The sequence below is a fragment of the Coregonus clupeaformis genome, chromosome 9 (genome assembly GCF_020615455.1).
Source record: "Coregonus clupeaformis isolate EN_2021a chromosome 9, ASM2061545v1, whole genome shotgun sequence".
Lineage (NCBI taxonomy): Eukaryota > Metazoa > Chordata > Actinopteri > Salmoniformes > Salmonidae > Coregonus > Coregonus clupeaformis.
Window position 1 is genome coordinate 34342565 of NC_059200.1, and position 12535 is coordinate 34355099.

Below are 12535 nucleotides of genomic sequence, written 5' to 3' on the forward strand. Positions count from 1 at the left end.
GTTATGTTATTACTATCAAATGTTCACCTTCATCTGGCAATTTGAGAGCATTGTATACTCACAATCATCATGTTGTACACTTTTTACATCTGCCAGCACAGACACAATAACTAGAATGTATTGTAATCTACTTCTTTCTCACTTCTGGTCATCCTAGACATTCTAAAGCTTTCCATAAACTGGCACAAACAAATCATATTTCTAATGCACTGGTATATTTGGTGTTGAAATTTGCATTAGGTTTACTGACCACTTTTTTTATCGTATTGTTTTGTGTTTTATAAAATCATTTTTGAGTGATTTCTATAGCAAATGGATCAATGTAATTTAATGCACCGGTCCATTCAAAAAATATTTTATAGACCATTTTTATATTTCTTTTCAAATTGACTAAAATCAAACCATTTCAATGACATTGATATTCTTTTGTCTTTTAACAACAACTTTTTTCTTTGCTTTTGTACATAAATAATTTACAAATATAAGAGGCACCCAGAGGGTTAATTGTTCACCATTTTCTGGTATTAATGTTGTATGAGAAAAAAAACATGTATATGGTGCTGAACCAAAGCCTTATGTGTCATACTGTTTTTGCGTTTTTCCCACCATTTCACCCGTGCTCTCTGGGCAGACCAATGCCTCCCCCAGGAATTTATGTGACGCTTTAGAAAGGGCATTCTACTAACACATGCCGTTGCAAATGAGAACTTGTCATCCTGCTTCACTGACGTTTACATGAATTGTGATTAATCAATCAGTTGTGTACAGAAATGCACAGAGTGATAGAAGTCATTCTTAGCTACTACTGCATGGATGTTTGGGTTTGGGTGTGAAATTATGATTCAGTCACTAAGGAACGAGACAAAAAATTCTAGAATGTGTAACAGCCCATGCAGCATTACAGAGGATGCTTATGTACTGTAAAGGGGAAATGTGACCATTCAAACAAACATGTTTCCTGTTATCTGTGGTTGATAGTGGAGCAGTATGGTGAGGAGTCTCGTCCAATCTCACATCAACCTCTAGCCCTTTATCCCCACCAGGCACTTGTGTAGATATCAAAGGATTGGATAGGTGCAAGCAGGCATAGAGCTTGGGTTTCGCCACAGGGGGACGAAAAACATTAGAGGAGCCCCCCATTTGTATTTTTTTATTTTACAATTAGGGATAATAACTTCAAAAGTAGCTGGTATCATAAATGCATTAATGTTTGAATGGTCGTCAATCGTCATTACACCTGCATCCAGATTATCAAGCACACAGATTGTATACAAGGCAATTCACAACGAGCAGGAGAAATAATTAGGCCTAGGCTACACCTTGTTCTTTGGAATAGTCCGACGGCAACCAAATCACATCAATCATGTAAGATCGGGTAGACAGCTCTATAACATAAGCAGCAGACACATTCACAGCAATTCGATATTGCTTTCTGTAGTCAAGCACAAGGAACTGAATCCCGTGTGTGAAAACGGTACGTTTCTATGTTTGTAGTGAAAAAAGATAGAGGAAGATAAGTGTTTCCAATGACATCATCTGTGTTCGTCGTGTGATTTTGACCAATTGTGAGTAGGCATTGCCTACTAATTGTCTACTAATTGGTTGATGATGTCAATCTTTTTTACTACAACACATAGAAGCACACCATTTTCACATATGTTGGGGTGGTGCTGGAGATGATGAATATAAAGTTGAAGATTTTTGAAATGTCCCTTTAAGGAGCCTACCATTACTCCGTAAGGTCCTAGGACCTTTATGTATTTTTCAGAGGTAGACTGGCTCGGGAAGCCAAAACAGCCAAATACTCCATCTAGCGGTGAATCGATTCTCAATTGCGGTACGGTTCTAGAAACATAAAGCCCTTTACTTTCATATCACATCAACATAATTTCACAAATGCAAAATATACACTTACTGTACACTGTTTTAACCGGCTTTATCACAGTTGCAGCCGACAGTCTCAGTATTTCAGTGACAACACGTTTCTGGCCGCCTTCTTCCGTTACACACAGTTGTTCGGAACATGCTAGATAGCTAATTAGCACGGTGTCTTCCCTCCGTCTTCCGTCTGTCTTCCGTAAACACGCGCTGTAACATGGAGATATGGCCATGTGGGAACACTAACCCTAACCCTATAAAGGCGTGTATCAATCTAACCTTTTTTAAATAATAATAATAATAATCATTATTATTATTATTATTATTTTTGGCTGATATGAAGGATATGGTCCTTATGCTTCCAAAACCATACAGCAAGCGATGTGTGTTACTCTTCAAACCGAGCGTCAGGGCTCTTAACAAAACTGCCCCGTACAGAAGACGCCTTCGTCCAATGACTCTTACAGTATATGTAATGTGATGGAACTTATGGTCATGATCAAGGGCTATAGTTCAACCTAATCATTTGATATGGAATAGCCTACCTTTGCTTTCTCATGCCATTCAAAAACAAGTTTTTCGTTTCCTAATGTTAAGACCTGCCTCAACACAAACAATGGATTATTTATGTGATGGTATACATTGATTTATTAGCTGTTTAAAATTTAGACAAAAGGCATAATTTGGCTATTCCTTGTATAAGTCTATCTCAAGTCCCGGCGGTGTGTTAACTAAATTGAAACTATTAAAAGTACTAAATAACTTTAAAAATTTTTTTAATGAATAATAATTTTGAAGACCCTGGTCCCTTCGGCAGCCGCCAGTCCGAGGCCAGGGGTAATAGCGACAGACACAGCTGTACATAGCTTTATAAAATAAGCAAGACCAGCTTAGACCAATTCCAGGATTTAATGAAATCATGTTATATATAAATGTTGCCATGTTTTATAGTATTAAACGTTTTTTCTTTGGTCTTTGGTACATCATTGTTGAAATGATTATTATTTTTAAAATAAGGTGGGCCCTCTAGGTGCGTGGGTCCTGGGGCGTTCACACCCTTTGCCCCCTGCGTTGGCTCTGCTTCTGGCAAAATGTCCAACTAGCCCATCAGAGAACAAGGTGGAGCTGTTATCATATTGCTTTACCTATCTGATGCTTTCAGACCTACACAGGTGCCAGGAGGTAGGGCCAAGGGCTCGATTTGGGATTGGCGTCCGTTTTTAGTCTGTTGAATGGCCAGAGAGGCTCATGGGAAATAGCAATTAATGTCTACTGAGATGTTTGCCCAGCTGTCCAAGGTACTGTAGTGTTGTATTGGATAACAGTACCAACTAAAGGCCCCTTTCCTTCTCACCTACATACACATTCCATGCTGGCTCTGCGGAACTTATTGAGTTGACATTTTCAGATGCTAAAGTCTCATGTAACCTTTACTCTGCTTCATATATGTTTTGTATTTTGATATAATAAAATTTGACAAAAAAATAGCATTTTGTTTTTGTCATTTGTACTGTAGCTCACCTCTTATTTGCCCAGGCACCAAAATGCTACTGTACTTCCTTCGGGGCCCCAGACGAAGCTAAGCCTTTCCTGAGGCAATTTGGTGTGGTGGCCAAAACAATGTGTGGCACTCTATCTAAACATGTTGCAATCAAGGATTGATTGATGTTTCGGTAGAGTGCCAAACTGCGTTTACCCATTACCTCGCCACAGAGGTAGGCCTAATTGAAGGCTTATGTACTGTCAATGGAAAGCATTGACAAGTCCATTTAGGCAAGCAGGGGCATCATGCACCCCAGAAATCTGAGGGGGCACAAAGTACGTGAGGATGGCTAGGCCCCCCTGTCCGGAAGTTGGAGACAGCTTTTTCCTGCAATCTAGAGGCATAGTCATTATGATTAATTCTATGTACAAATGTATTTTTCTGTATATCTAAGCATACCTCTTGAGCTGTCTATCCTCCTAAACTGGTGGTTCTATTTTTAAAGAAACTAAATATGCTTCTCTGCATCTCTGCTAAAATATGGGTAAAAGATTGAAAGGAATGTGAGTCTTATTCAGTACATTTAGTTATTGCTTGCTTTTCTAAAGTCTATCAACCTTTGCCAGCAGGCATGCCAGCTAAAATAGTTAGACAAGCTAGCTACTCTAACTTGATTGATTGCCTGAAATGGGTTCTTGGTAGCTAGTTATGAAATTGGGAGATTGGGAACCTATCTGGGCTAGCTAAATCCAACTTCATAAAATTGCTAGGTGGCTAGTAGTATTACAGAGAAACAACAACCATTTAAAAAATGTATATATTTTTATTTTTTACATTATTTTTTAAAACAGGACAAATCTTAGTGGGCATGTGCCCCTGTGCCTCCTATGGGCATGATGCATCTGTGGGCAAGCCTCTTCAGTCATTTTGAAGCAAACTGAAAGGAGACTTTCCTGTCACAGTCATACCTGCCATTTTCCAGACTTTTTATGGTTTCTGTTTCAACTCAATTCAAGTCAATTTAGGTTATTCTCATTTTACATTTACATTTACATTTTAGTCATTTAGCAGACGTTCTTATCCAGAGCGACTTACAGGAGCAATTAGGGTTAAGTGCCTTGCTCAAGGCAACATGTACAGTAACTACCAGTGTAAATTATGGTAACCTAGAGAATGCCATTTAGACAAGCTCCAGAGGATGGCAGAGTTGTAGGGTAAAAATACAGTACAAAGATTATAGTTTCAGAGCTGGGTTTCCAACCTAATTAGTGTATAGTGCATAATAACAAATGCAGAAAATGTAGCCAACCAGATTTTCCCAACATATTAAGGAGTATCCTTGAGGATTATAGTTTTTGCATTTCAACACATACAATATTTAGCCTACATCTTATAGCCTAGTATAAATATAAAGTGGCTATTTTGTTCATTTTTTTTGCATTAGTGTTTTACAAAATTGCAATCTGATTGATGCGCAATGTCCTGAGACCGAGCATGCTGCTTATCCTCTACATACTCTCATTCCACGAGAGCGCGCACACAGTGACGAACCGTACACCTCTGCGCATTCTCAATCACGATTCTCTCCGCAGCAGATTCTATGTTGGAATTTGCGTTACAAATGGTTTAGCGGAAGCCTCCAGTTTGATCGCAAGTTTAGCTAAAAAACTGTCCTTAAAATGGCTGCAAAGAGAATTTCAGTCAATGTTTTCTCAATGAATGGACTGTGAAGTACCATCACATTTTAAGGAAGTTTAGATTTACTTAGAAAACACGATTATAGCTGGTTGAACATTGCCCACGAGCCGTCTCCAGCGGGAGTTTTTGAACAGAAGGACAGCGAGGTTGAGGCGATAATTTTTATGGGACGTGCCAGTTCAGGAAAAATGTAGCTAGCTAGCTTAACGTGAGCGATTAGGCTATACAAATATCGCGTGTTCTTTGTTTTATAATTCGGTGTTTTAGCTCCGAAGGATCAAGCTGTGTTTATGCAGCTGGCGTGGAAGACACCGGCAGGAGGAGAAAACAGTGGTGAAAAGCGACAGTGATTACACGAAAAACATCTCATCACCAGACACAGGTAAACAGACATTTCTCTAACTTCAGTTAAGGTTATCAGTGTGTGGTTCCGTAGTCTGATAGATACGTGCATCAAAACAAGCAATAAAAAACAAGCCTACACGTGCTAACACATTACGTGCATGTACGTTCTAATCAACGTCTGGCCATGGGGCTAATACTATGCCGCTCAACAGAACGACTAGCCCAGTGTTTCCCAAACTCGGTCCTGGGGTTAACGATGAGTTGATTAATTGAATCAGCTCTACACAATGTAGTGCTAGGGCAAAACCATGACTATGTTTGGGAAACACTGGACTAGCCTATCCAGCAGTGGCATTACGCTACAACCCACAACCTAGCTAACTAACCAAGAAGATAAGATATTAGGATGCTAAGGGGATTTTGGTAATAGCTAGCTACCTCCTTTGCTGAGCCTAAATTAACTGAAACATTCACAAAAATGATACGACAGCGAGGTAACGTTAGCTAAATTGATAATGCAATACAATTTGTTAGCTAGCATACATCATAATTGGTAGGGATTTGAAATCATTCTCAGGAAAACAGATCAACAAAAACCTAATCCAGTATTGGTCAAGCCACATAGCTAGCTCTTCACAAGATCAGAAAGACGAATATTAGCTAACTAGAATATTCCCCAAAAGTATGGTTGATTTAGCTAGGTCCATAGCCTAAGCCTGGAGTAGACCTAGTTGATCGTAAAATGATTTCTTACTGCACATCTCTTGCCCTGCTTTGTTATCCGTCTAGTTTACAATTGACACAGATGTAAAACAATTGTTAAGTTATTCAATAACAAAATCATGTAGATCTAACAGTGTAACTAGCTATCAACATTTGTCTAAGAAGCTGTCACCAATACCCTTGCTCTCCAAGCTGACAAGCAAGTCCAGTCACCCAGTTAGTAATTTCATGCTCACATCAGAATTATTTTCCTGGAATATCCCGCGACCCGATAACATCATATGTCTGTTTTACCTATGCAAAGTTGCATTAATCATCCAAAACACCTCTGCTAAAGACCCTGTGATTTATATGGTTGTGTATATTCCCTTATTACCACTGTATACTTCTTTTGATATTACTAAGGGGTTCCATCCATAGCCTACAGTTTCAGCCAGTCCATGGCACCAATCTGTCTAACCCTAAAAGCATGTCAGCCTGCAAAGCACTTGAGTAGCACATCAATGTTTTACAGAGTGAAACTATATTGGTTCAGAATGTAATGAAATTGTTCAGGCTCTCCAAAGTGTGCCTTCATTGACAGAATTTGAAGCAGACAAGTGCATGAGAAATGGAAAGAGAATTCTTGCGTTTCTATGACAAACCTGTGTACAAAAACAGTCTGTTAGTTGAGTCTAGTGGCCCTCATTAAGATCTTTACATGATGCACTAAAGTCTCCAAGGCTTCCCTAACATTTGACCCTAACTAACAAGGAGTTCCTTACTCTTGAAAGATAAGATCATGTGATCACTACCAAGGGACACTACCAAGCGACATGACTGGCTCTAGTCAAGCTTTGTTGGATTTTCCAGTGCCACATCATCTAGGCCTATATCAGCCATCATGGCAAAGAAAATACTGGCCCGGAATATCCATTCCAACTGCATTCCTACAAACGAGCACAGTTGGATAGTTCCTGTCTTCCCCTCCCTCCAACTATGGAACCTCAGACACTACTTAGGAGGGTTATCTGTGACCATGAGTCATTGAGGATGCAATTAATTAAGGCAACGTTTGTCACAGCTGTTAAGGACTAAATTATCTGTTCATGTGCCTGTTTCTCTAATACAGGAGTCTGGCTGCTGTAAATTGCGGACACAGTGTGCAGTGCACTGACGCAGTATTAGGTGTGAAATTAGAAACTGTTCAATGTAGGCCTACATCATAAAACAACTGTGCAGTCGTGTGGAAACTTATCAAATCTAATGTGGTCCTACAAATTGTTTAAAAATTATTCATATCCCATCATTTACACTCTTTGAAGCTAGAGATAAAATGAGTTACTTACAGTGCCTTAAAGTATTCACACCCCTTGACTTTATCCACATTTTGTTGTTACAGCCTGAATTAAAAATTTATTAAATTGAGATTTTGTGCCACTGATCTACACACAATACCCCATAATGTAAAAGTGGAATTATGTTTTAGAAATGTTTACAAATTAATTAAAAATGAAAAGTTCAAATGTCTTGTGTCAATAAGTATTCAACCCTTTTGTTATGGGAAGCCTAAATAAGTTCAGGAGTAAAAATGTGCTTAACAAGTCACATACAGTGCATTCGGAAAGTATTCAAACCCCTTTACTTTTTCCACATTTTATTACGTTAGACTTATTCTAAAATGGATTAAATAAATAAAAATCCTCATCAATCTACACACAATACCCCATAATGACAAAGCGGAAAAAAACTACAGACATTTTTGCAAATGTATTAAAAACAGAAATCAAATCAAATTGTATTTGCAACATGCGCCAAATACAACAGGTGTAGACCTTACAGTGAAATGCTTACTTACAAGCCCTTAACCAACAATGCAGTTTTAAGAAAAGAAAAAACGAAAGTAAAAAATTATTAAAGAGCAGCAGTAAAATAAAATAACAGTAGGGAGGCTATATGCAGGGGGTACCGGTACAGAGTCAGTGTGTGGGGGCACCGGTTAGTCGAGGTAATTGAGGTAATATGTACATGTGGGTAGAGTTAAAGTGACTATGCATAGATAATAAACAGAGTAGCAGCAGCGTAAAAGGGGGTGGGGGTGGGAGGGACAATGCAAATAGTCCGGGTTGCCATGATTAGCTGTTCAGGAGTCTTATGGCTTTGGGGTAGAAGCTGTTAAGAAGCCTTTTGGACCTAGACTTGGCATTGAAGGTCCCCAAGAACACAGTAGCCTCCATCATTCTTAAATGGAAGAAGTTTGGATCCACCGAGACTCTTCCTAGAGCTGGGCGCCCGGCCAAACTGAGCAATCGGGTGAGAAGTGCCTTGGTCAGGGAGGTGACCAAGTACCCGATGGTCACTCTGACAGAGCTCTAGAGTTCCTCTGTGGAGATGGGAGAACCTTCCAGAAGGACAACCATCTCTGCAGCACTCCACCAATCAGGTCTTTATGGTAGAGTGGCCAGACGGAAGCCACTCCTCAGTAAAAGGCACATGACATCCCACTTGGAGTTTGCCAAAAGGCGCCTAAAGGACTCTTAGACCATGAGAAACAATATTCTCTGGTATGATGAAACCAATATTGAACTCGTTGGCCTGAATGCGTCACGTCTGACGAAACCTGGCACCTGGCAGCATGGTGGTGGCAGCATCATACTGTGGGGATGTTTTTCAGCGGCAGGGACTGGAAGACGAGTCAGGATCGAGGGAAAGATGAACAGAGCTAAGTACAGAGATCCTTGATGAAAACCTGCTCCAGAGCGCTCAGGACCTCAGACTGGGGCGAAGGTTCACCTTCCAACAGGACAACGACCCTAAGCACACGGCCAAGACAACGCAGGAGTGGCTTCTGGACAAGTCTCTGAATGTCCTTGAGTGGCCCAGCCAGAGCCTGGACTTGAACCCGATCTAACATCTCTGGAGAGACCTGAAAATTGCTGTGCAGCGACGCTCCCCTTCCAACCGGACAGAGCTTGAGAGGATCTGCAGAGAAGAATGGGAGAAACTCCCCAAATACAGGTGTGACTCAAGTCTGTAATCACTGCCAAAGGTGCTTCAACAAAGTCCTGAGTAAAGGGTCTGAATACTTATGCAAGTGTCTAAAAACCTGTTTTTGTTTTGTCATTTATGGGTGTAGATTGTGTGTAGATTGAGGGGGAAAAAAACAATGTTATCCATTTAGAGTAAGGCTGTAACGTAACAAAATGTGGAAACGGTCAAGGGGTCTGAATACTTTCCAAATGCACTGTAAGTTGCATGGACTCACCCTGTGTGCAATAATGGTGTTAACATGATTTTTCAATGACTACCTCATCTCTGTACCCCACACATACAATTATCTGTAAGGTCCCTCAGTCGAGCAGGGAATTTCCAACACAGATTCAACCACTAAGACCAGGGAGGTTTTACAATGCCTCGCAAAGAAGGGCACCTATTGGTAGATGGGTAAAAAAAAGAGCAGACATTGAATATCCCGTTTTAAAAATGAAGTTATTAATTACACTTAGGATGGTGTATCAATACACCCAGTCACTACAACGATACAGGTGTCCTTCCTAACTCCGTTGCCGGAGAGAAAGGAATCCACTCAGGGATTTCACCATGAGGCCATGGTGACTTTTAAACCGTTTCAGAGTTTAATGGCTGTGATAGGAGAAAACTGAGGATGGATCAACAACATTGTAGTTACTCCACAATACTAACCTAATTGACAGTGAAAAGGAAGCCTGTACAGAATACAAATATTCCAAAACATGCCTCCTGTTTGCAATAAGGCACTAAAGCAAAACTGCAAAAAATGTGGCAAAGAAATGAACTTTATGTCCTGAATACGAAGCATTATGTTTGGGGCAAATCCAACACAACACTGAGTACCACTCTTCATATTTTCAAGCCTGGTGGTGGCTGCATCATTGGCAAGGACTCTTTTTTTTGGGGGGGGGGTAAAAAGAAATGGAATAGTGCTCAGCAGAGGCAAAATCCTAGAGGAAAACCTGGTTCTGTCTGTTTTCCAACAGACACTGGGAGACAAATTCACCTTTCGGCGGGACAATGACCTGAAACACAAGGCCAAATGTACACTGGAGTTGTTTACCAAGACGACGTTGAACATTCCTGAGTGGCCTAGTTACAGTTTTGACTTAAATCTGCTTGAAAATCTATGGCAAGACTTGAAAATGTCTCTCGCAATGATCAACAACCAACTTGACAGAGCTTGAAGAATGTTGAAAAGAATAATGTGGAAATATTGGACAATCCAGGTGTGCAAAGCTCTTAAGGACTTACCCTGAAAGACTCATCCAGAAAGACTCGCTGCCAGAGGTGCTTCTTTGACTCTGGTGTTAATACTTAGGTAAATTTGCACAAATTCTTAACATGTTTTCACTTTGTCATTATGGGGTATTGTGTGTAGATGGGTGAGGAAATAATTCATTTTTAATTCAGGCTGTAATACAACAAAATGTGGAATAAGTCAAGGGGTATGAATACTTTCTGAAGGCACTGTTTCTCACTGCAAATCAAGCGAGGCCTTCTTTCCAATTCCTGTTTTCCGCACACAGACTGAGTCATGCCAAATAGCTGCTACTGTGCCATTGACAAAGCAGAAACTTTAATAGTCACCATACTCATTTTAGTGGCATCAGTTGGATGTAAAGCAGTGGGATTTATGATGTATAAATTAGTGATGCGCGGGTTGACTCATAACCCATGGTTATATCTGTGGGGCGGGCGGGATTAGGGTAGGGACGGGCATGTGTACTCCAACGGTCATCAAAACTCGATCTTTAACCAGAGATCACATTGTTTTTCTTAAATACTGTAAAACTATGTATGTATATATATGTATGTATGTATGTGTATGTGTATGTGTATATGTATATATATATATATATATATATATATATATATATATATACACACATACAGCTGTGGAAAAAATTAAGAGACCACTGCACATTTTTCTTAAATCAGCATCTCTACATGTATGACAGCCATTTCATTCCAGTGTCTGTTGAATTCCAACACAGGCACACCTCATTCTACTGAATTAGGTACTGATTAGGTGATCACCTGACCAAATCTTATTTAACGAGGAAAAGTATAAAAACCACTGCTGTGGTCATCACTATCCTCTTGCAATAGGACCAGCTGAATGGCAAAAACATTGCTAATAGTACCTCAAAAGTAATATTAATCAAACAATAACTATTGACCATGCCAAAAGAGTTGAAAAGGAAAGTTTTGAGTGAGGAAAAGAAGGGTTCAATTCTGGCTTTACTGGCAGAGGGATACAGTGAGCGTCAGGTTGCTTCCATCCTTAAAATGTAAAAGACGGTGGTTCATAAGAACAAGGTCAAGCAGTAGACATTGGGGGCAACAAAGCTACAGACAAGCAGAGGGTGAAAATGATTCTCTACTGACCGGGATAACCGGGATGAGGCCTCCTGTAGCTCAGTTGGTAGAGCATGGCGCTTGCAATACCAGGGTTGTGGGTTCGATTCCCACGGGGGGCCAGTATGAAAAATGTATGCACTCACTAACTGTAAGTCGCTCTGGATAAGAGTGTCTGCTAAATGACTTAAATGTAAATGACCGCCAACTCATTCGAATGTCACTCAACAACTGTATGATGACATCAATTGACCTACAAAAATAATGGCAAACGGCAGCTGGGGTGAAGTGCACGGCGAGGACGGTTCGAAACAGGCTCCTAGGGGCAGGGCTGAAGTCGTGCAAAGCTAGAAAAAAGCCCTTCATCAATGAGAAGCTAAGAAGAGCCAGGCTGAGGTTTGCAAAAGACCATAAGGATTGGACCGTAGAGGACTGGAGTAAGGTCATCTTCTCTCTTTTCAGCTTTGCCCAACACCTGGTCGTCTAATGGTTAGACGGAGACCTGGAGAGGCCTACAAGCCACAGTGTCTCGCACTCACTGTGAAATTTGGTGGAGGATCGGTGATGATCTGGGGGTGCTTCACCAAGGCTGGAATCGGGCAGATTTGTCTTTGTAAAGGATGCATGAATCAAGCCACGTACAAGGTTGTCCTGGAAGAAAACTTGCTTCCTTTTGCTCTGACATTGTTCCCCAACTCTGAGGATTGGTTTTTCCAGCAGGACAATGTGCCATGCCACACAGCCGGGTCAATCAAGGTGTGGATGGAGGACCACCAGATCAAGACCCTGTCATGGCCAGCCCAATCTCCAGACCTGAACCCCATTGAAAACTTCTGGAATGTGATCAAAAGGAAGATGGATGGTCACAAGCCATCAAACAAAGCCGAGCTGCTTAAATTTCTGCGTCAGGAGTGGCATAAAGTCACCCAACATCAATGTGAAAGACTGGTGGAGAAAATTGTTTTTGTGTCATTTAGAGGGAAAATGCGTGCATTTTAGCGCTTGAGTCACTTTTCAAAAGTTGCTAAAAGTTCCAAA

The 12535-nt window shown here is 40.6% G+C and overlaps 1 protein-coding gene across 1 annotated transcript in view; it reads left to right on the top strand.

The window, feature by feature from the left end:
* The first annotated feature begins 4998 nt into the window (after positions 1–4998).
* The window catches only part of LOC121573937 (rho GTPase-activating protein 32-like), a 220313-nt gene continuing 212776 nt past the window's right edge, over positions 4999–12535 (top strand). Inside the window, exon 1 of the mRNA XM_045222570.1 lies at positions 4999–5441. The gene's annotated coding sequence lies outside the window, so the exon portion shown is untranslated. The remainder of the gene's footprint in view (positions 5442–12535) is intronic.